We start from the raw sequence: 23277 nt of genomic DNA, 5'->3' as shown, positions 1-23277 counted from the left end.
TGGAATAGACATCATCTTTCTGATATGTTTGTGTTGCTAAACTCCTTGGTGTATGATTTTGTCTTCTGTTAGTGTATAAAGCTGTCTCACTACGTTTAGGAACATAGAGTATCCATACTGTGATGCAACGCTTCCCAGACACATGTGGAAGCTTTCAAGATCCATACAAAACAGCTGTCATGGACATGAATTACCTAGGCTTAATGTTGCTATTACAGCTTTGTAGGAAACCTAGCTAGTAGACGAGGGTTCAGTTCTGAAGGAAATTGCACATTTTTCTGGAAGGAAAAGGACATTACTAATACCAAACAACACAGTATTGGTTTTGCCATTCATAGCGATCTACTGAAAGCCAGATCGGTATCTCAGAACGCAACATGGCTTTGTGTTTGACAACTAGCAGTGGACCAATGATACTAATCACTGTATATGCCCCAGTGCTGACCTCAACTGTGGACTTTACGAATATCTCAGTGAAGTGGTGCAGTGAGTGCACCCTGCAGACCGTCTGTGCATTCTAGGCAACTTAAGTGCACATATTGGATGTGATTCTGCTGCTTGGCCGGACTGCCTAGGTACACACAAAGTGGGCAAGTTGAATGAGAATGGTTTACAGCCACTTGAATTTTGTGCCAACTACCAACTGTGTGTTGTTAACATGTACTTTAAATGCAAGATACACCCCATCAACTAGAACTGATTTTAACGAAAAGGAAAGATTTGCTATTTTCTCCACACATGCTCCTTCCATAATGCTGACCGTGACACTGGACGTATACTAGTAGTGATAAAAGTTAGATATGTGCCTAAAAAGATTCAATCTGCTAAAACACCTAGTAAAACCAAACGATCTTTGCAAATGAAGGACCCTGCAACAGTAGAAATATTTGGTGACAGAGTTCAGAAAGGATTTGACACCTGAGACCCAGATACACCCATTGCTGAAGACTGGCTGAAAATCAAGTCACTTCTTACTACTAGTTCTGGCACTATATTTGGTACTTTGAAACCGAAATCCCAGGATTGGATCCATGAGACTATCAATGCCTTGAAATCCCTTCTTTATTCGAAGTATCAGGCAATTATCAACTGACATTCAAATCCTTGCAACACTATCTGCAGGGATCTAAGCAAAGCAAAGGCAGTTCAGCACACAGCTTGTAACTGCATTAACATACTGTTAGAGATTTTGAGGAAGTATACAGGAGTGTGTCGAGGCTGGAAGCATCGGTGGAGTATATACAGGTATCAAGAAGACTGCGGTGGGTGGAATACTATTCCAACCTTTATTCACATTTGGTCAACGTCAGCCCAAAAGCAATAGGAGAGATTTGTTAATTGTCAATATGTCACAAGCTGGATGCTGTGTCTATTAAGGAGCAGATTCAGAGGGCTGCTGTGTAGCTTAAATGCAGGAAATGCCCTGGTAAAGACAACATCCACAGAGAACAAACTCACTCAGCTCGTCTCAGTGCTCTACAACCTTTTATTGGAATATGGGCCTGAGGGTACTGTGCACAGGATATACGCAATGTCAACATTGCCACTCTTGTACAAAGGTAAAGGCGATTGCGGTGATTGCAATTCCTACCATGGACTTTCACTGCAGATTATTATCGGAAAAGGATTTGCCTGTGTGGTGCTGGACAGACTGAAGAATCTCGCGGAGCATGTGTACCGTGAGCATGAATTCGAGTTTCAAACCCAGTGATCTTCTACTGATATGACCTTCACAATCTGACAAAGTTAGGGGAAATGCCATGAGCAGAAAACCCAGTGGTTCATTGCTTTTGTCGACCTAAATGTGTCACTTGACCCAATCAACAGGAAGGAACTGTATGCCGTATAAGTGAAGAAAGGGTCTCCTCCAAAACTCGTGAAGATAATCAGGGATATGATGGGTGCTGCAATATTTGGAGGAAGCACATCAAACCCTTTTCTTGTGCAAAGTGGACTTTGTCAAGGCTGTGTACTGGCCCCTTGTCACTTCTCAAAGTTGCTTTCTGGAAAACAAACCCGGGCATCCATCTACACACCAGGGCTGATTGGAAACTTTCCAACATCTCATTACTCAGGTCCAGCTGCTATTGTGAGGACGTGTTTGAGTGTGTGCTATGAACACAGAATCTTCACAAAATAAAAGCTTTCTTATGAACACGTCCTCACAATAGCACCTGGACCTGAGTAATGAAATGTTGGAAAGTTTCCCATCAGCCCTGGTGTGTAGATGGATGCCTGGGTAAGTAAGCTTTTATTTTCTGAAGATTTAGCGTTCATAGCACACACTCAAGTCTACTTTCAAAGGCTGATGGACAAATATGTTGCTGCATGTATTTTCTTGTCCATGTCTGTGAATGTAAAGAAGACTGTGATTATGGCACAAGGATACAGAGATATGCTAGACATAGTATTAGGTGGCTCATTGTTGAATGTAGTCAACAAATTCCGCTAGCTTGGTTTTCTAGTGTCAGAAGATCTTTCTCTAGATGACGAAATAAACTCAAGAACTGGCTAAGTGGTGAACACATTTGGAATGGTCCCAACAAGAGTATGGGACAATAAACACTTCAGTGACCACAAAAATGCTCATTTATGAAGCACCCTTTTGTATGGTGCGGAGACTTGGACATCATGTACCAAAGAATAATGTAAGCTCAATAGCTTCATCTGCAATGCTTACAAGACGTTCTAAGCACAACAAGTAAGGACCATGTGACAAACCTGATGGCCCTGAGTGCTGCAAATCTATAGCGCATCTGTGCCATTCTTGAGGAACGCAGCCTGTGGTGGCTAGGACACTTACATCACACGAACCGCTCTTTTCTTGACACACATCACTTAGTGAGAAACCACTTGCCAAGAGACCTCAGGGAAGACCTGCTTTGCAGTTTATAAAGATTCCACAAAGCATGCTTAATGCACATAATATTGACTGAGACAAATGGGAGGGGTCACTGAAGACAGCAGAAGATTAAGGAAACTCGACAAGAATGGAAGTTCCACAATGGCGCCTGACTCCACAACTTATCAGCCAAACAAATGTGTATGCGAGTGCCTCTGATGAACCCCTCTTTTTGTGTGGTATGCACTTGCTCCTCATGTGAGCACGAAGTTAGTGTAGGCCATTGATGATGATTATTATTATGATTATGCATGAGTTTACAGTCGATACTGGACAAATCAATGCAGCATCTCCCCTCTCCCTCCCAAATTCTTTCTCGTACTTAATGTTCATTTGACTCAAAGGCTGACTGCCTGCCTGAATGTGGCAACCAATAGAGATTTTTTATTGTCATGTTGAATGTTCTGAGAATATATTCTGTGGTGTGCACAGGAACTGAAAGAAGCTCTGATGCATTTTGTTTGGTAAGCACAATAATACTAATTGGGCAAGTCTTGTTTTCTTAATATTTATTCATATGTCTATCAGTATATAGTTTCTTCAAATTTTAGTTTTTCTCTTTTATTTAAAAGAAATTGCTAATCACATGGCAGTAACACATATAAGGGCTTTGATATTTTTATTCTTTGCTTAGAATTGGTGATGTTTTCAAAATGTCCTTGCCTGCTGTAATTTTATGCAAAACCCACGAGTTCAACTGAAAATGGTTGTATTGCCCAAAATACACAACTGCATTTCTCGTCTGATGACTTTTATTGCAGAATTTCTTTTTCTAGTTTATCCATTGGTACAATCCAAATATTTCAGAGAACAGATGATGGAAAGAAATATCCACATAAGATGTATATAAATATGTAGAAGGGAGGCTGATTTAGAAGCTTGCAGTTTTAAAGAGCGCCACATTGATCAAGCACACACGAAGTTACAAAAGAACATCAGAGTGTCTTACGAAAGAGAAGGTATTTTTGTAAAATCAGAAATGATTACACACAATAAATCTGGATAAATAAGAAATTATTATGTTTTTGTTGAGTGAAAAGTTATCCTCAGACACAAAAAATTATTCTGAACATTAAGTTTCTCTTTTGTTCAGAAGAACACAAGGAAATTGGTAAATTTTGGAATTTCCATCTAATTACAAGGTACTCTCAAGACTCTTAATATTTTAGGTACACATAATAAGTTTAAAAGACAATTTCATGTAAATGTGGGTGTTTGGATTTCCCACTAATTCACAAGGTATACTATCAACATGCTCATTTAACCTATCACATTTTGTGTCATCAGATTCAGTACCTTTACCATTATTATTAACATTAGGTACATTTTCAGTTATTTTAATGCTCACTTCATAATTGTGGTCTCTCACCCTTCCCAGAATTGTGATCTCTCACCCTTCCACTCCCGTTTCCAAAGAGAGTATGTACATAATTGAATTTCCCCCCTGCGGGTCCGGGGATTAGAATAGGCCCGAGGTATTCCTGCCTGTCGTAAGAGGCGACTAAAAGGAGTCCATCCCCCTCACGGGGGTAGTTAGCGCCTGCGTCCGGAGACGGACGGTTTCACGACCTATAATCGTGGTCTTTTTGGTTTTAAACTTCTCGTTTCTTCCTTCCTTTTGTTGGTCCCTTTCTTTGCTCTTCTCCACCTCACTGTCTTCCTTACTCTTTCCCTTGACTTCTCCTTGCCTTCTCATTGCCTTTTTCTCCTTGCCTTCTCATTGCCTTTTTCTCCTTGCCTTCTCATTGCCTTTTTCTCCTTGCCTTCTCATTGCCTTTTTCTCCTTGCCTTCTCATTGCCTTCTTCTCCTTGCCTTCTCTGGTCTCCGCCTAGGCGTTTGAGACAGTCTGTCCTCTTTCTCCCTCTCTCTCTTCTTTTTCCTCTTCTTCCTTCCTCCCTGTGCGTGTCTGAAGGCCGACCCACGCGTTCGCACGCGTAGCCGGTGACGGGGTAACGCGTAAGTCCCCGCCCTGGGTAGACATGTAAGGCACGCGCGTACCCCCTGGTAAAGGCCAGGCCCGGGGAGGGGTGATTGCCTGAGCTGATACCTTCTGACCATGCCGATTGGTCCCTCCGTCTGTTTCTCGGGAGGTGTGACCTGAGGTGTAAACATTCACCTAAGGCGGGAGTGCCCTCTGAGAGGGTCCCCACAAGGAAGGAGCGCGCCATCGGAGACGCTGGCAATCATGGGGGATTCCTCCGCAATGGATTCTACTCCATCGCTTTCGACTTCGACCCAAAAACGGAAACGTGACCAGCCAACAGTGACAAAAGTACTACCGCCTGCCCCACAGTTCCTCGTAGTTTCTCGCACTGAGGACGGAAAGGATTTTTCCTCTGTCAACCCTTTTGTTATTCAGAAGGGCGTTGATGCCATAGCCGGATCTGTCAAATCTTGTACCAGGTTGCGTAACGGCACCTTATTACTAGAAACTGAGAATGCCTTTCAGGCACAAAAACTGCTTCGGGCCACCCTCCTGTACACGTTCCCTGTCCGGGTGGAGGCCCACCGAACTTTGAATTCGTCTCGTGGTGTAGTGTATACTAGCTCCCTCGACGGATTGACTGACGAGGAGCTTCAATCTTTCCTCGCTGAGCAGGGCGTGACGGCTGTCCATCGGGTCATGAAAAAGGTCAACAACGACCTTGTACCGACCCGGACACTCTTCTTGACCTTCGATAGTGTTAAGCTGCCATCGCGCATCAAGGCGGGCTACGAGGTTATTTCTGTTCGCCCCTATGTCCCGACACCTACGCGCTGCTACCAGTGTCAGCGTTTCAATCACACTCGACAGTCTTGTTCCAATGCGGCTAAATGTGTCACTTGTGGCAGGGATGCCCATGAGGGTGACTGTCCACCTCCGTCTCCTCATTGTGTGAACTGTCAGGGTGACCATGCCGCATCCTCCCGCGACTGTCCTGTCTATAAGGACGAACGTTGCATCCAAGAAATTCGTGTCAAAGAGAAAGTGTCCACCTCGGCTGCTCGCAAGCTATTGGCTAGTAGGAAGCCCACGCTGCTCCCAGCGGGGAAATATAGTACTGTCCTCGCCTCTCCTCGGACTACCCGGGAGGTCGCAACCCAGACATGCGATCTGACCTTCAGCACCACGGTCGTCCGTTCGGCCAGTGCTAAGATCGCGCGGTCGACGTCTCCTCTTCCTCCCATCACACCACAGACACCAGCCACTTCCTCAGCTTCTGCTAAGTCGAAGACACCGAAGTCAGATGCACGGTCCTTCAAGAAGGAACCATCCCGTGCAGACTTCCTCCGTCCCTCGACCTCCCAGCCTTCGACCGATACTTCCACCAAACGTCCTTCCAAAAAGGCGCATAGGAAGCACAGTTCTCCTTCTCCGCCACGGCGCATCTCTTCTCCTGCGCCACCCAGCGGTTGCCGCCCCAGGCCGTCATCCGTTTCGCCTGGCCGCACCGCCGGTAGCCGTACATCTGGCCGTTCACCGGCGGAGGAAGCTCCCCCTCCCGGCCATCATCCCGAGATGGCCGATGACCCTATAGACCCCATGGACGATGACTGTCCGCCTACTGATAGCGGCGGCAGTGCTCGCTCGAAGCCAGGCCCTAAGCGGCCTTCGAGGTGACCCCTACTCTCATCTTCCTTTTCTTACGATGGCTCTTATTCACTGGAATATTCGCAGCATTCGCTCCAACCGAGAGGACTTGAAGTTGCTGCTCCGCTTGCATCGTCCGCTCGTCGTAGCCCTCCAGGAAACGAAGCTACGCCCATGCGATCACATTGCCTTGGCACACTACACCTCTGTGCGTTTTGACCTACCCCCTATGGTAGGAATCCCAGCTCATGGAGGGGTTATGTTGCTGGTCCGGGATGATATTTACTACGATCCCATCACGTTGCACACCGGCCTGCAGGCAGTCGCCATCCGCATTACTCTCCCCACTTTTACGTTTTCCTTTTGTACCGTTTACACTCCCTCGTCATCTGCCGTTACCAGGGCAGACATGATGCAACTTATTGCTCAGCTACCTGCACCGTTTTTGTTAACTGGAGACTTCAATGCCCACCATCCCCTTTGGGGTTCTCCAGCCTCCTGCCCGAGGGGCTCCTTGTTAGCAGACCTTTTCAACCAGCTCAATCTTGTCTGCCTTAATACTGGCGCCCCTACTTTTCTTTCGGACACATCTCATACCTATTCCCATTTAGACCTCTCTATATGTACTGCCCAACTTGCACGCCGGTTTGAGTGGTATGCACTTGCTGATACATATTCGAGCGACCACTTCCCGTGTGTTATCCATCTCCTGCAGCATACTCCCTCTCCGTGCTCCTCTAGTTGGACCATCTCCAAGGCAGACTGGGGGCTCTTTTCTTCCAGGGCGACCTTTCAGGATCAAACCTTCACAAGCTGCGATCGTCAGGTCGCACACCTCACGGAAGTCATTCTCGCTGCTGCTGAATATTCCATCCCTCACCCTACTTCTTCTCCACGTCGCGTACCGGTCCCCTGGTGGACCGCAGCATGCAGAGACGCTTTACGTGCTCGTCGACGTGCTTTACGCACCTTTAAACGCCACCCTACAGTGGCGAATTGTATTAATTATAAACGATTACGTGCTCAGTGTCGTCGTATTATTAACGAAAGCAAGAAAGCCAGCTGGGCTGCTTACACAAGCACCTTCAACAGTTTTACTCCTTCTTCTGTTGTCTGGGGTAGCCTGCGCCGGCTATCTGGCACTAAGGTCCACTCCCCAGTTTCTGGCTTGAAGGTCGCGAATGAAGTCCTTGTGGCCCCTGAGGCTGTCTCCAATGCCTTCGGCCGCTTTTTCGCCGAGGTTTCGAGCTCCGCTCATTACCACCCTGCCTTCCTCCCCCGCAAACAGGCCGAGGAGGCTAGGCCACCTGACTTTTGCTCCTCGAATTGTGAAAGTTATAATGCCCCATTCACCATGCGGGAACTCGAAACCGCACTTGGCCGATCACGGTCCTCCGCTCCAGGGCCTGATTCTATTCATATTCAGATGCTGAAGAACCTTTCTCCTGCGGGTAAAGGTTTTCTTCTTCGTACATATAATCGCATCTGGATTGAGGGACATGTTCCCGCATGCTGGCGCGAGTCTATTGTTGTCCCGATTCCTAAGCCGGGGAAGGACAAGCACTTGCCTTCCAGTTATCGACCTATCTCACTTACCAGCTGTGTCTGTAAAGTGATGGAGCGAATGGTTAACTCTCGATTGGTTTGGCTGCTTGAGTCTCGACGCCTACTTACAAATGTACAATGTGGATTTCGTAGGCGCCGCTCTGCTGTTGACCATCTGGTTACCTTGTCGACCTTCATTATGAATAACTTCTTGCGGAAGCGCCCGACCGCGGCTGTGTTCTTTGATTTGGAGAAGGCTTACGACACCTGTTGGAGGGCGGGCATTCTCCGCACCATGCATACATGGGGCCTTCGCGGTCGCCTCCCTCTTTTTATTCGTTCCTTTTTAATGGATCGACAGTTCAGGGTACGTGTGGGTTCTGTCCTGTCCGACACCTTTCGCCAGGAGAATGGGGTGCCACAGGGCTCAGTTTTGAGCGTCGCTCTGTTCGCCATCGCGATCAATCCAATAATGGATTGCCTCCCAGCTGATGTATCAGGCTCCCTTTTTGTGGACGATTTTACCATCTATTGCAGCGCGCTGCGTACACGTGTCCTGGAGCGCTGTCTTCAGCGTTCTCTTGACCGTCTTTACTCCTGGAGTGTCGCCAATGGCTTCCGTTTTTCTGCCGAGAAGACGGTCTGTATTAACTTCTGGCGCTACAAAGAGTTTCTCCCACCGTCCTTACGACTTGGTCCCGTTGCTCTCCCAATCGTGGAGACAACCAAATTTTTAGGCCTTACCTTTGACAGGAAACTTAGCTGGTCTCCACATGTGTCATATTTGGCCGCCCGTTGTACCCGTTCTTTAAATGTCCTCCGTGTTCTCAGTGGTATGTCGTGGGGAGCGGATCGAACCGTCCTACTTCGTCTATATCGGTCGATCGTCCGCTCCAAGCTGGATTATGGGAGCTTCGTATACTCCTCTGCACGGCCATCCATCTTACGCCGCCTCAACTCCATACAACATCGGGGTTTACGACTTGCGATCGGAGCATTTTATACCAGTCCCGTAGAGAGTCTTCATGCTGACGCTGGCGAATTGCCGCTCACTTACCGGCGCGATATACTGCTTTGTCGGTATGCCTGTCGGCTACTGTCAATGCCCGACCATCCGTCTTATCGTTCCTTTTTTGACGACTCTCTCGACCGTCAATACGGGTTGTATGTCTCTGCCCTGCTACCCCCTGGAGTTCGCTTTCGTCGCCTCCTTCAACACCTTCATTTTTCACTCCCTGCAACCTTTCGAGTGGGCGAGAGCCACACGCCACCTTGGCTCCAGGCTCAGGTCCGCGTTCACCTTGACCTCAGCTCGCTCCCAAAAGAGGTCACCGCCAGTTCGGTCTACCACTCCCGTTTTTTGGAACTTCGTTCGAAGTTCATCAACATGACTTTCATTTATACAGATGGCTCTAAGACCAATGACGGGGTCGGGTGTTCCTTTATAGTCGGGGCACAAAGTTTCCAATACCGGCTCCATGATCATTGTTCGGTCTTCACAGCTGAGCTCTTTGCCCTCTACCAGGCTGTTCTTTACATCTGCCGCCACCGACATTCTGCTTATGTCATCTGCTCAGATTCCCTGAGCGCCATCCAGAGCCTCAGTGATCCGTACCCGGTTCACCCTTTCGTACACCGGATCCAACGCTCTCTTCAGCGGCTGGTGGACGTCAGTCCGCCAGTTAGCTTTATGTGGGTTCCTGGCCATGTCGGTATCCCTGGGAACGAAGCTGCAGATGCCGCGGCCAAGGCTGCGGTCCTCCAGCCTCGGACAGCTTCTTGTTGTGTCCCTTCGTCCGATTTTAGCAGGGTCATTTGTCGGCGCGTTGTGTCGCTGTGGCATGCCGATTGGGCTGCACTTACCGACAACAAGCTTCGGGCCTTAAAACCTCTTCCCGTGGCTTGGACGTCCTCCTCACGCCCTTCTCGGCGGGAGGAGGTCGTTTTAGCAAGGTTAAGGATTGGACACTGCCGGTTCAGCCATCGCCATCTGCTGACGGCTGCGCCGGCGCCGTTCTGCCCATGTGGGCACTTGCTGACTGTTAGACACATTTTAATGTCCTGTCCCGATCTTAACCAACTGCGCCTCGATCTTAACCTGCCTAATACTTTCGATGCCGTTTTAGCGGATGACCCACGAGCAGCTGCTCGTGTTCTTTGTTTTATCAATTTGACAAACCTCGCTAAGGACATTTGATGTTGTTTTTTAATCCTCTGCCTGTCAATCTCTTTTAGCGTGTTTTCCCTTTTAGTTGTTGTTGTCAACTTGTGCCTCGCGGTGCATTTTTAGAGTAGTCAGGGCGCTAATGACCATTGAAGTTGTGCGCCCTAAAACCACAAAAAAAAAAAAAAAAAAAAATAATTGAATTTAGGTTAAGATTACTTCATATTTCTGTAATGTAGTTATAAAATATCTTTTGATATGTCTTCCACCATTCTGAGTAATGTTGTTAACTAATTGCTGCCAATTTTTCCTAGATGGAATTGTCAAGACATTTTTCCTAAACTTGCCCAAATTTTGTAAAGAAACATCTCGCCATTTACCGTAGCAACATCCAGCTGTACACATTGAGACTTTTGTTTAGTGCTTAGATGATCTTCATCCCCAGTACTATCTGACACATGAACTGAATTAGGAATTTCAGCACAACACTTTAGAAAACCTACAACTTCTTTAGGGCCCCCCTGTAACATGAAAGAGCTTCACAGTATCTGAAACTTCATTTTCTTCTTCTCCTGACACCACTTCTTCACTTAAACTAATATAATAATGTACTTCTTTATCATATTCAATGTTCACTTCTCCAACACCTTTATTCAACTTAACTGCACTTAGAAAAAAATCAGTTATTAGGGTTTCTTTCTGTTCCATTCATGTATGGAGCATGGGAAGAATGATTGTTTGAATGTCTCTGTGTATGCAGTAATTAGAACAATCTTATCCTCACAATCCCTGTGTGAGCAATACATAGGGGTTGTAGTACATCCCTAGAGTAATCATTTAAAGACGGTTCTTGAAACCTAGTTAATATACTTTCTCCTACTAGTCCACTTCCAAATTCGTGACTGAACAGCACATGTAAATCCTCTACTTCTAAACAAAACTCACCACTTACTGTTTCTTCACTACTTTGGTTTTCTAAGTGTTCTTGCCAAAATACACTCCAAAATCCTTCGTCAATGGCAACTCTATTAATTTGAAACACCTCTACTTCTCTGGCTATGTCACAGTTCTAATTTAAAAGTTTGCATTATCACTGGTCCTTGCATTAACATCATAAGGTCTCACATTATCAACCGACGATGGAGAGGTTGTCAATTTGAGCCATTCTTTCCATCATTAGGTCTAAAGGTGGTTGTGACTGATTGTATTCTGACCACAGTCTGCCTCTATTTTCAAATACCATTTTTATCTACATTATAATTCTGATTACATCATAGCTGTTCACTCACTAAGTAATGATTCCTATAAATGTTGTCATCACCTCTTCCTTGGTCGTTGTTAATTTTAACTTTTGCTATTTCCACAATTTTTTTCAGTAAGTCAAAATTTTGTCTGTCCTCTCAAAAGCCCTATCTAGCTTGTCTGTGTGCTTAAGAAGTTGGTAAATAGTTATAAGGTCCCTAAACCAAACCCCTCTGTATTCTATCAGGTAACCTCCTGTTGAATGTTTCTATTGGAATTAACTCATCGAAAGGTTGTCCACAGCTGTTTTGTGGGTACATGTGTGGCATGCATGGGCCCCAAGTGTCCACAGTCTCTCATCTGTTCCAGGCTGCATTCCCTTCCTCATTTCCACTCCTCATTCTGAACTCCACTCCCTCCTGCCCGGCCCCTCTATCTCCTTCGTGTATCCATTTATGACAACTTGTCTATTCCCTCAGTTCTGCTATATTTTTACAAACTTGTCTCATGTCCCCCCCCCCCCCCCCCTTTTTTTTCTGGACCCCCTCGGGTTTTGACTTCCCTTTCTAAATTGTTTCCATAGTGTCAGCCGTTTGGGGAAGAACTCCTGCTCTAGTGTCTCCAGTGCCAGTTCCTTTTCCCACATTCCCCTCTTCCTTACACACTGTAGCCACTATCCCCCCCCCCTCCCCTCCCCTCCCCCTCCCCCTTGCCATACACCTCCACAAGGTCACCAGCATAGTGGCCAGTCTCTGGGCTGGGGCTGTTATGTACCCACTTGGCACCCCCTTCTGGCATCTGAGCTGCCACAGCCTCGTGTATGCCTAGAAGTGGCTGCTTATCTTTTTGGGGTGTCGGAACTCCCACAATGACCACTGTGCCAGGTGGCCCTTCCTGTGGCTGGGTGGTGCCCACAAGGTGAGCCTCTGATCGGAGTGGGTGGTGCCAGGCCAGTGAAGTGTGCTAAGCTCCACCCTTCTGATCCCTCTTCTGTGGCTATCTCTCCAGGTGGAATAAGTTATCTCTCTGCTCCTACTTTCGCTTCCTTGGCCTTCCCTTCCATGGCCACTCCCTGGGAGGATGGCCAGGTCTGCCAGCTTGGGGCAGAACCATTTACCTGTTGCCTGATTTGTTCCAAGATGGGGGGAATTTTTTGCCACTACCAAACACTTTTTTTTTAAGAACACATTGAAGATAACTTCGGTGAAGTTGACATCTCTTTGTAAGATGTGATCTGGTTCCCTATTAATTAAAACCTCATCTGCCAGCCAGTCTGCTTCCATTTGTGCTTCTGAGCACTTAGTAGACATCCCAGTGAACATACTCCTTGACAGTCCTTAAATATGACCTAGGGTATTATTTTCCACAGGGACCTTCTCCTTCAATCTGATGAGGCACTTGGGCTAATGTCGCATGGTACGGTATTCTTTTCATCGATTCCAGATACGTCCTGAGGAAAAATCATGTTGATACCAGGGCTTTCATCATAGCTTTTGAGAGGGATACCCTTCTGGAAAAATCTAAGTTATGGTTTACTTTTGCGATGTGAAGCTGTTAGGTTATGTTATGTTATGTTATGTTATGTTATGTTATGTTATGCCATCTCCCATGCACTGTATCCATTGTCCCCAATTTGGGTCACATGCCTTTGTGATGTGAATGATTCCTGTTTACGACGACTGTGGTCATCCTCTCCATGTTGAGAGTCCTTGCACCCCACCACCCAAGTGTGTGAGCCAGATTGCCCAATCTCTGAAAGGGAAAGGAAAATTCAGGAATTGAAAATTCTCGACATTCTATCCTACTGTAAGGTCTGACAGAAATTCGACCATCTCCATCCAGTATCTCGAACATCTGTCTTTGCTTCCGTTGTGTCCTTTTCTCCTCCATCCTGTTCTCTCCCTTCACAGACTAGCTGCTTCTCCTCAGTCGGACAAGAAAACCTCTGGGAGTGCCCCCCCCCCCCCCCCCCTTCTGGTGTATCCAGGACAAGAAGCCTGTTACTTAGATTTGGATGTGGGACCCACACTCTATGTGCCTCAAGGCTGATCGCACTGTACAACTGTACAAGAAAGAAGAAGATGCGCAAGTCTCAGGATTAGTCTCCACCCCGCCCCCTCCCCGACATCCCAGGGGTGGTGTCACGCCCTCATCCTTACACAGTGTCAGATGTTACATTTGTGGATGTTGCTCTATCTTTACAGTGACAAAGACTTGGAACAGTGATCAATTCTGTTCTATTTGATGTCCTTCCGGGCTCTTGTACTACTCTCCTCCAATGAAACTGTAATGTTTATCATCATCACCTCCTAGTGATACATTCTCTTCTTTCTCTCTACTCTGTTGTGTGTATTGTATTGCAGGGATCTCATTTCGTGGATACTCATTCTCCAACTGTTCAAGGTTTCCAAGCTTCTGCTGGAACCAGGGTGGCCCTTTGCGATCCTCCAGTGGTGTCTGTATGTTGGTCTGCACAGACATTTTTAGCTCCTTTTCAAATCCTACTGGGAGCAGTAGCTATTCAGATCCATTTAGGCTCTGTGATAATGATATGCAATTTTTATCTGCTCCCAGACAGGACTCCTACTCTTCCTACTGTTCCTGCTCTTCTTAGGTAGGTCCCTCCACCCTCTGGGTTCCTTCTCCTTCAGGATTTTAATGCCCATAACCATCTGTGGGGTGGTACTGTGACTACTGACCAGGACAGGATTGTTGAAGACCTGCTGGTAGAGCCTGATCTCTGCCTTCTCAACACTGGAGCTGCCATGCACTTTCTTGGCCGTTGATCTTTCCAAATAAGCCCTGGATTCCTCCACTCTGTTCTACAGAGGGTTCATGACAATTTGTGCTGTAGCAATTGTTTCCCGATCATCTTCTTTTTTTCTTCAGCATTATTTTCCAGGACGTCCTTACAGGGGGGGGGGGGGGGGGGGGCATTACTGATGCCGATAGGCCATGCAGATTTTGACCGAAGCTATCCTTTTGGCATCTGTTTCAGTGATTTCCTCTTCCTCAGATTCTCCCTGACAGAAGACTATCCCTTGGACCACATCCCACCACCATCTCAACTCCTTCCCCATCCCCCACCCCACCCCACATTATTGATGCGGCTATTAAAGATGACTGTCATGCCCCCCAATGCTACAAACGGCATCCACTTCTCAACCACCTGCTGGCCTTGAAACAGCTTTGTACTGAGGCCCGTTCTAATTAAATGACAGAAATAGATTAGTTGAGAACGATACGTCGGTACCATAAGGCTGCATACTCCCTCTTCATAGGTAGGGGCAAAGAGCATGTTGAGTTTTGGCCGTTGTCATCCTACAGGTGTCATGGGAATTTCCCTGAATGGTGTTTCCCTCACCAGCCCAGTCTCCATCACAGAGCATTTTGCTTGGCTTTTCGTCGAGGCCTTAGCCTCGGTCTACAGTCCGCCCATGTTCCGTCTTGTCAAACACTGCCTGCAACGACTCCCATTACCTTTCATTCTCTGACATATGGAGGCTTATAATGCCCTTTTAGCCAGTGGGAGTTCTCCAGCACCCTTGCTTTCTGCTCTGACATTGCTCCTGGACCGGACTGCGTGCACAACCAAATTCTCCAACACTTATCAGTGGCTATCCAACATCATGTACTTGCCCTTTTCAACCGTCTCTGGAGCAAGGATGAATTCCTTCTCCGGTGATTAGAGAGTGTCGTTATTCCAGTTTTGAAACTGAGTGAACTGACTGTGCAGATGGACAGGTATCGTCTGATCAGTTTAACCAATGCCCTCAAGTTACTTGAACGTATGGTGAGTCAAAGGCTATATTAGAGCCTTGAATTCTGGGACCTTTTGGCTCTGACCCAGGGCATGTTTCGCTGAGGCCGTTGTACTGCATATAGTTTAGCCCACCTGGAGTCTGCTATCTGAACTGCTTTTGCCCAGCGTCAATACGTTTTGCAGTCTTTGATCCTCATAAAGCTTGCGATACCGCATGGCACTACCACATCCTTGCCACCTACTACTGGGGGGCCCCCTTCTGGTATTTATCCAGAACTTTCTTTCCTGTCCCACTTTCCAGGCACAGGTTGGCACCTCCTTTAGCACATCCCATCTGCAGGAGAATGGGATTCTGTGGGGTTCTGTTTTGTTTCCCTCTTTTTTTTTGTTTTTTAGTGGTTGTTAACGGTCTGGTGTTCCCCTCTTTGTATGCTGGTGACTTTAACCAACACGACCTCCAAAGTAAAGTTCTGTGGGGAACTATTAGAGCCCTTTGAAATTCGCACAGGTGTCCGACAAGGCGATGGCCTCTCACCTCTCCTTTTCAATCTATATATATATACCGGATGGAACCCTAGAAACCAATATACCAAAAACAATTGTGACATTCTGGCAAAGTACTTTGAAAAACTGCTCAACACGGACCCCCCTATGGAAGAAATGATGACAGAAACGAGCACATACAATCCAGATAGTGAGCCTCCAACTCTAGAAGAAGTTAAAGAAATAATCAAGTCACTCAAGAATCATAGAGCACCAGGAGAAGATGGCATCATCGCAGAAATCTGAAAGTTACAAGACCCAGAACTCACCAAAGACATCCACAGGATCTTGGAAGACATCTGGAAGACCATGAAAATTCCTGACGACTGGAAAACTGCCCTGATACACCCACTACACAAAAAAGGTGACAAGACTGACCCGAACAGCTACAGAGGAATATCCCTACTACCAGTCACATACAAGATCCTCTCTAAAGCTTTACTGAACAGACTAGAATGCCAGACCGACCACTTGATTGGGGAATACCAAGCAGGCTTCCGTAAAGGGCGGTCTTGTGCGTAACAAATTTGGAACCTGAAAATGATTTTACAACACAAACAGAACCTGATCATTAGCTTTGTTGACTTCAAAAAGGCGTACGACTCTATCGACCGGAAAACTCTCTTCAAAATTCTAGCAGAATACAAAGTAGACAACAAAACTCGGGCTATCATAGAGCAAACTTTAACCAACACGACTTCCAAAGTAAAGTTCTGTGGGGAACTATCAGAGCCCTTTGAAATTCGCACAGGTGTCCGACAAGGCGATGGCCTCTCACCTCTCCTTTTCAATCTGGTGTTAGATAATGTCATAAAAGAATGGGAAACATCACAACAGGGGATAACCTTAGGAAATCTACAGATTAAATGCCTGGCTTTTGCAGACGATTTGGCAATTGTCACGAAAGGTACAAAGGAAACAAAAGATGCTATTGAAAAACTGCACGAAATCGCTTCCAAAACTGGACTACAGATCTCTTACAAAAAGACACAGTTTATGAGCACAAAGAAACTCTCATCTCTGAACACAAAGTATGGCACGATTTACAAAACGGCAAACTTCAAATACCTCGGTGAAACACTACAAATGAGTGGACATAACAGAGACTCAAACGAAGAAAGAAAGACTAAACTGGACAAGGCATACAAAGTAGTGTGGAATCATTACAACAAGAAGCCTATCTCGCAAAAAGCCAAATTACGCCATTACGACACGGTGGTGCTCTCCGAGGCACTATATGTAGCAGAGACCACACTAATCCTAGGGCATAAACGTATCAGACAATTAGAAAAAGTAGAACGGAAAATACTTAGGAAAATATTTGGCGCAACTAACAACAATGGAATATGGATCAAGAAACCTACAGAGGAACTGTACAAACATACGGAGACAATCACAGAAAAGATTAGAAAACGCAGACTACAATTCTATGGACACCTATACAGAATGCCATCACACAGATTGACCAAACAGATCTTTGACTGGGTAACCACTAGAAACAACAAATGGGTGGCAGAGTTAGAAAACGACCTGAACCAACTCAACATAACAGCAGACACAATAAACGACAGAATAAAATTCAGAAACATCATTAAGAAAAGTAAACTACATGAGATACAATGTGACAAATGAACAGGCATAAAATGGACCGAAGAACGCAAGCAAGATCACAGCCAGAAGATGAAAGAAATATGGGCAACCAAAAAGGCAATCAAGATGAAGCCGAAGACACAAAGCCGACAAGAAGACTATATATATAGTCAGCAAAGTGCATTGATGAATTCAGACTGCGGGAAGAAATACGCAGAGCGCAGTCTTGGGTTCTTTCTTATGGTTTCCAGTTTTCTGCTGCCAAGACCTGTTTATGCATTACTGTCATCAACATACAGTGCACCCCATCTGTTCCTATACCTTGATGGACAGTTCCTCAGTGTGGTGGGCTCTTATTGGTTTTTGCAACTGGTCTTTGATGCCTGGTTGACATGACTTCCCCATCGTAATCAACTAAAGCCGATCTGTTGGTTGCACCTCAATGCTCTTAGATGCCTCAGCTGTGCCAACTGGGCCGCAGACTGCTCTACTTTGCTATGGCCTACAAAGCATTGGTCCAATCCCATCCCAATTACGGGAGTCTTGCATATGGCTCAACGTCACAACATTACAACATTACAGATGCTAGACCTGATACACCGTTGTGAGGAACGACTGTCGACTGGTGCCGTTCGAACTAGCCCCGTGATCAGCCTCGTGGCAGAGGCATTGGTTCTTCTGCTGTGGGTTCTGTGCAAACAACAATTGATTGCTTATGCATTACACATCTACTGCTCCCCAGAGCACACGAACTATCAAGCCCTCTTTCCAAATACAGAGATTCACCTCTTGCAACAGCTGCCCAGGGCCGGGTTTATGATCTACAGCCACATCTGGTCCCCTTTTTCAGGACCATAGCTCTCGCCTCTCCCACCTGTTCTCTGGCTTGCTCATGTACACCTCCACAGCTCTATCTTGACCTATCACTAGAACCGAAAGACATAGTTCCGCGAGAAGCCTCTGGCTCCAACTCTGTACCATTCTTGGCGCATTCCAGTGTTCAGAAGTAGTCTATACTGGTGGTGCTGTGGTTCCTGGTCACTGTTGCATTGCTTACGTTGGGATATAATGAACTGTGCTTCTTGCTGGATAGCTGCAGTGTTTTCACTATGGAGTTGATAGCCGTCACTCATGCTCTTCAGTATATCCGTTTGTGCACCAGTGAGTCCTTCGTCATCTGTAGCGACTCCTTGAGCAGTTTGCAAGCGATCGATTAGTGTTACCCTTACCACCCTGTGGTCTTGACTATCCAGGATTCCCTCTTTACCCTGAAACAATCTGGACACTCGGTCTTTGTCTGGACCTTGGGTCACTTTGGGCTGCCAGGGAATGAACTTGCTGACAGGCTGGGCAAATTGGCTGCTGGCAAGCTGCCTCTTGAGATCGGTATTCTGACACCAGACATTTTGTCGGTATTATGACGTCGAGTTCTAAGGATTTGGAGAAAGGAATGGCATACTCTGTTGACTTCACCGAATGAACTACGTACAATAAAGGAGACTGCAAATTTTTTAGGTCTTCCATGCGGGCCTCTTGCAAGGTCTCAATTATCCTTGGCCAGTTCTGCATCGGCCATATGTGTCTCACTCATACTAATCTCCTTTGTCATGAGAATCTGCCTCACTGTTATTCTGGTGCCCATTTTACAATGGTCCACATTTTGCTGGACTGACCTAACTTAAGTCACTCTGCGGTGTACTCTTGAATCTTCCTGACTTGCTACTCCTGATGTTAGCAGATGACGTCTCAGCGGCTGATCTGGTTTTACAGTTCATTTGTGATGGGGTTTTTATGACACTCTTTAAGGGAGGGCACCTCAGTCTTGTTGGCCCATTGAGGAGTTGACTGGATGTCCTGTTCCCTCCTCTGCCCCAACTTGGCAATGACTGTCGGGGCTAGGTGGCCTGCCCCAGTCCTCGCTCTACATGTTATTCTTTTCTTTCTCATACGTTCTGTCTGACTTGTTGTTCTTTTTATGTTATGCTGTGCTTCTCTTTCCCTGTCCATGTCACTAGTCTTTCCTGGGTATTATTGGGTGAGGTGCCCCTGGTAAGTGGCAGGGGATATGTCCCCAATCACAGTTTTTGCTTTTGAGGGCCTCTGGCTTTTCACTGGATGGAACGCCTGCCTTTCTTCCCTTCCCCCTTTTCTTCTTCCTTGTTCCTTGTCTTGGTTGACCCTTTGATAGACCTTGGGTTTGGCACACTAGGCCCTTCTTTGATGTGTAGTTTGGTTGACTTGCCTTTCCCAGGTAGGAGGGACTGATGACCTTGCAGTTCAGTCCCATGTATCATTAAACCAACCAACCATCAAAACTTGCTGGACTAACCTCTTTCACTGAGCCCTGCAGAATTCTTCCATGCCTCCCTTCTGCTCTCTATAACATGATCAATTTAGAAAATGCTCTGCCACATACCAAAACTTTTTCAGTAATCATTACTCATCTACATCTACATGGATACTCTGCAAATCACACTCACTCAAGTGCCTGGCACAGGGCTCATTGAACCACTGTCACAATAATTCTGTATTATTCCACTCTCGAACAGTGCCCGGAAAAAATCTTCCTGTGCGAGCTCTTATTTCCCTTATTATATTATGATGATGGTTTCTCCCTATGTAGGTAGGCATCAACAAAATATTTTCGCATTCGGAGGAGAAAGTTGCTGGTTGAAATTTTGTGAGAAGATTCTACCGTAATGACAAACACATTTATTTTAATGGTGTACATCCAAATCTTGTATCCGATAATACAAAACATTCTGCTCTTCTTTGAACTTTCTCGATGTACTCCATTAATCCTGTCTTGTAAGGATCCCAGGCTGCACAGTAGTACTCTTAAAGAGGACAGATAAGTGTATTGTAGGCAGTCTCTTTAGTAGATTTGTTACCCCTTCTAAGTGTTCCGCCAATAAAATGCAGTCTTTGGTTTGTCTTCCTCACAACATTTTGTATTTATTCTTTCCAATCTAAATTGTTCGTAATTGTAATTACTAGGTATTTAGTTGAATTTATGGCCTTTAGATTTGACTGACTTATCATGTGACTGAAGTTTAACCAATTTCACACTTGCCATTATTTAGGGTCAATGGCCAATTTTCGCACAATTAAGATATCTTTTATAAATCATTTTGCAATTTGTTTTGATCTTCTGATGAGTGTACTAGACAATAAATAACAACATAATCTGCAAATAAGCTAAGACGGCTGCTCAGATTGTCTCGTAGATCATTTATATAGATAAGGAACAGCATAGGGCCTATAACAGAGTGCCAGAAATCACTTCTGTTTTAGTTGTTGACTTTCTGTCAGTTACTATGAACCGTGACCTCTCTTGTCAGGAAATGATAAATCCGGTCACATAACTGAGACGATATTCCATAAGCACACAATTTTACTACAAGCTGCTTGTGTTGTGCAGTGGCAAAAGGCCTCATCAAATGTCAAATTTTTACATTGTATTAGTTGGACTAAGGTAATGCTTCTCTCTAAAGAAATATTTTCACATATTTAATTCTTAAGTCATTGCTCATTCCCAGAGTTAATCATCCTTACAATGTTACTTGGAATCTACAGCATGGAAGACTCGTACTCAGGGAAACTTTCCACAAGTAACAGTTGCTATAACCAACACTGACGAATGTTTTTGAACAGGTTCCGACATAAGATTAGAATATCTCTTTATAGACTTTAAACATGCCTATGACAGAGCTAAAAGATCAGCACTGTGGGAAACAAGGCAGACATTCAAATTTCCTAAGAAGCTGATAAAATTAATGAAGATTACCCTGGAAAACAGCAAAAGCCAGGTTAAAGCTCAGGGATGTCTGTCGAGATTGTTCCCAATGGAAGGAGGACTAAGGCAGGGAGACCCATTATCCCCAGTGCTATACAACCTGGTATTAGAGAATGCAGTAAGATCAATAAACACAAACCCAGGAGGCAATATTTACAGTAGACTTCTGCAAATCTTGGCCTATGCAGATGATGTAGTAATAAGTGCTAGGAGTACGGAGGTGCTCACATCAGCCTTCAAAGAGTTTGAAGCCGCTGCCAAGAACCTTGGTTTAGAAATTAGTGAGACAAATTCTAAGTATACGGTAACTGAGAGAGTGAGAAGAAACAAAGATGATCTACAGTTAGAAGGGTACAGCTTTGAAAGAGTAGATAGTTTTATTTATCTTGGCTCAGTAATAACATCAGAAAACAAAGTGCAGACAAGTATAACAAACCGAATTAAAGCTGCTGACAGATCATATAGAGCACTATATACCATGCTCAAAAGTAAGAACCTGTGCAGGAAATTAAAGCAGACACTCTACAAAACAGTGATCTAACCAGTTCTTATGTATGGCAGTGAGGCATTGATACTGACGGAGGCTTTGGAGAAGAAACTAAATATATGGGAAAGGAAAGTGCTGAGGAAGATTTTTGGTTCTGTAATAGAAGGTGAGAGATGGAGAATTAGGACTAATGAAGAAATAAGGGCTCTGTACAAAGAACCAGATTTGGTAACCTCAATCAAAATGGGAAGGCTAAGATCGTTAGGATATGGCCAATGTATGACAGAAGAAAAGCTCCTGAAGAAGATTATGACGGGACATCCTGGTGGTAGAAGGAGGAGAGGATGACTGCGTGTGAGATGGCTAGAAGATGTGGAAGCAGACCTGGAGGCCAAGGTCCTCAGAAGACCTTAGTGTCATGGAGTCAGTCAGTCAGTATTAATGTAACCAAGGATTTGCTTATTAGTAGTTTCAGATTCCTCTCTTAACCCTCTATTGGGCGTGCCAATTTTTATAACAACAGCAGGTGCATGACGTACTTCGTATTCGTGAAATAAAGAGCGTTTTTATGTTATTGGTGTAAACATGTATGGGCAAAATCACAGTTGACAAAATAAACTTATATTATTTGAGATAAATCGGTGTTTAATTAAAATAATAATAAAATAATGAAAGTTTATGTCACTCTGTTGCTGCGTAAAAGTGTTAAGTCATAGTAATGAGCCACATGAAGCATTAAATGGTGCAGTTGCATCAGGGCCTAGCCAAAGGCTTCTTCAGCTACTAGTTATCTCATAGACAACTACTTCGTTGTGAGATTGTGCTGCCAGCTCGGATTAGTAATAGCTTCTACTTGTTCACCTAATTCCTTTTTTATTTTCACAGTTTGAGTGCTCAGTTTGGTTTTTGTTGTCTGAATTGATTTGTTGTCAGAATTGATTGATCTAACTTCTTAAGGTCTTTGACAATATTATCAAAAGGATAGCTACTACTTACCACATATGGGAGAGATGTTGAAGTGTAGACAGGCACAACTAAAAGACTGCTAAACAAGTAAGCTTTAGGCCGAATGGCCTTCTTCCAAGTTAGAACACACACACACACACACACACACACACACACACACACACACACACACGCTCGCTCGCTCGCGCGTATGCAAACGAAAATCACACACTTGACCACTGTCCCTGGCTGCCGAGTTGAGACTGCCGGCCTGGGCAACCGGAGACAGTGTGCTTGCGCGTGCGCGTGTGCAGTGTGTTTGGCTGATTCAGAAGGAGCCCTCTTTTTTCCCCGTGTCTGTGACTCAACATCTCCACTATACGTTGAGTAGCACTTTACCCTTTTCAGAATATTGTTCTTATTCCATCCTGAATTTTCCATTATTTTCTTGAAATCTTCGTTTGCTTTAGACCTCTTTTTTTTCCATTCCTGAAAATTTGCCTTCCAATTAACGAAGTTCTTTGAAAATTCGACCATTTGACTCAGAAATAGTGTTAATCTCTTTACACATTCCTAGCACCTTGTGATTTTGAGATTGACAACAGATCTGATTGTGCAGTGTATTGACAGATACCATGTGTAGTGTTAAAACTGTCAATCATTCTTTGTGTCACCTTTAGTACTTGTAGTCCAGAGAATAACAAACTTCGACTCGCTACGCTTTCTGC

At 45.2% G+C, this 23277-nt stretch overlaps 1 protein-coding gene across 10 annotated transcripts in view; it reads left to right on the top strand.

Moving 5' to 3' along the window:
* Nucleotides 1–23277, top strand: part of LOC126095313 (protein polybromo-1) — a 326966-nt gene that overhangs the window by 20966 nt on the left and 282723 nt on the right. The window lies entirely within an intron of this gene.

This window comes from Schistocerca cancellata, chromosome 8, assembly GCF_023864275.1.
Source record: "Schistocerca cancellata isolate TAMUIC-IGC-003103 chromosome 8, iqSchCanc2.1, whole genome shotgun sequence".
Taxonomy (NCBI): domain Eukaryota; kingdom Metazoa; phylum Arthropoda; class Insecta; order Orthoptera; family Acrididae; genus Schistocerca; species Schistocerca cancellata.
This window is presented reverse-complemented; position numbering and strand designations above follow the sequence as displayed.